Consider the following 2,500-nt stretch of genomic DNA (forward strand, 5'->3'; position numbering starts at 1 on the left):
TCTCCCTGAACCCCCAAAACAACAAAGGCAGATGAAATCTCACACATTCAGATGTTTTAACCACCAAACACACAGTTCTGTACTTGTTCTTTTCACAGAAGGTCGATTCGGTGTTGTTTCATCACACAAAATCATTGCACATGCTGACTAGTTAGTGCACTCAGTAGGGTCTGAACTAGAGAAGACTCACTGTAATGATGTTCTGCTGTACTGATACTCTATTGATGATGCTTACTAGCTAGTTAAGTGTGTTAGTAGACTAACCTGTGTTAGTTCTCTGCTTTACTGTAATCTCAGCTCAGTTTCAGCACACTATCAAGAGAACCAGAGACGAATCTAAATTTAGCATGGATATAATGAATATTTATCATATTTCTGTGCACATTTCAGCACATTTACATTTACCCTACATCCTCTTTCATGTAGTCATTTGGAGAGCATGAATAACATGATGTATATTCATAAATGTACAACTGAAGACAAAATTATTAACCATCCTGTGAAATAATAGATTTACATGTGGGAATACTTATTAAAACTGGACTGACACAGTTTCAGTCTACTGTAATCTTCTATGTTAAGCTGCTTTGACACAATGGACGTTGTAAAAGCACTATACAAATAAAGATGAACAGAAAATTGAATACTTACTGTTAATATTCTGTATATTACTTTACACAATTGTACTTGATAAAGTCTGTGAAATACAATTATTTAAAGATATATCAATATTTTTTCATAATTGTATATTATTTTAATAATAATAATAATAATAATAAAATAATAATATAATAATAATAATATAATAATAATAATAATAATACAATAATAATAATAATAATAATAATAATAATAATAATAATAATAATAATAAAATATTAATAACAACAGCAATAATAAAATAATGATATTAATATTAATAATAACAACAATAATAATAAAATATTAATAACAATAATATAATAATAATAATAATAATATCATAAAACAATAATAATAATAATAAATATTAATAGCAATAAAAATAATAAGAATAATATAATAATAATAATAATAATAATAATAATAATAAAATATTAATAACAATAATAATAATAATAAAATAATAATAATAATAAAATATTAATTACAATAATAATAATAAAATAATAATATTTACTACTACTACTACTACTACTACTACTAATAATAATAATAATAATAATAATAATAATAAAATATTAATAACAATAATAAAATAATAATAATAACAATAAATATTAATAACAATAATAATAATAAAATAATAATCATAATAATAACATATTAATAACAACAATAATAATAATAATAATAAAATATTAACAACAATAGTTATAATAAAATAATGTAATAATAATGATAAAATAATAAATATAATAAATAATAAAATAATGTAATAATAATGATAAAATAATAATAATAATAATAATGATAATAATAATAAAATAATAATTATAATAATAATAAAATAATGTAATAATAATGATAAAATAATAATTATAATAATAATAAAATAATGTAATAATAATAATAATAAAATAATGTGATAATAATAATAATAATAATAATACAATTATAATAAAATAATAATATACTGCAGCGAGGAGTAATTTACTTCCAAAAGGCTTACAGTGGCCTTATGCAAGAAATCGAAGGAGGTTTTTGCACTAATTTTAATTAGTTTTGTATGTACACACTACTGTTTCAGTCCATTCTAGATTTTTAAGAAACTCATTTTTATTTCAGTAACAAAAATCTTTTTTTCAGTTCTAGTTTTTGTTTTTTCCTTTGTTTAAGTATAATAACCTCACACCGATGATGAATTTAAACCTCATTTTCTTCATGCGATATCAACATGTATGATTCTCTCCTGATTTTGTGCTGAAGTGTCACTCGTGTGCTGAGATTCACTCTGTACACTGCACAACGGTAACCTGAAGGTCAAACTAAACATCTTTACATGATTCCTCATTCATTTCACAAGACTTTTATTTTGTAATGCCTTTATTAAAACAAAAACACTCAAAACTGAGCACAAATATGAGCAGATTCTGGAATCAAGACACATTTACTGGAGAATTGACCCCTTTTCTGAAAAATACACTTCTGATTATGGATTAAATGTAGTTGTAAAACATCCTCTGTTCGTCTGTTGATGTTTGTTTATTGTTAAAGATTTACTGAGGCCAGTCTTTATATTTCCAGTCTGCTTTCTGTACCAGTAACTGTGTTTGAGCTGGAAATGACTGATACTGACAGGTTGCCAGGTCTTCTGCTTCTTTCTAGTGTGTGTGTTTGTCTGTGTATGTGTGTGTGTGTGTGTGTGCGTGTGTGTGTGTGTGTGTGTGTGTGTGTGTGTGTATCTACAGTAGAGCTCAATGTTTTTCTTCTCTTTTGTCTTTTTCCCCTCCGTCACTCATTGTCCTCCCTGTGTCCATTTCCTCTGATCATGTGTGTGTGTGTGTGTGTGTGTGTGTGT

The 2,500-nt window shown here is 25.0% G+C and overlaps 1 protein-coding gene across 12 annotated transcripts in view; it reads left to right on the forward strand.

Annotated features, from left to right (window-relative positions):
* Positions 1–2,500, forward strand: part of dcc (DCC netrin 1 receptor) — a 402,326-nt gene that overhangs the window by 319,669 nt on the left and 80,157 nt on the right.

The sequence above is a fragment of the Danio rerio genome, chromosome 5 (genome assembly GCF_049306965.1).
Source record: "Danio rerio strain Tuebingen ecotype United States chromosome 5, GRCz12tu, whole genome shotgun sequence".
NCBI classification, from domain to species: domain Eukaryota; kingdom Metazoa; phylum Chordata; class Actinopteri; order Cypriniformes; family Danionidae; genus Danio; species Danio rerio.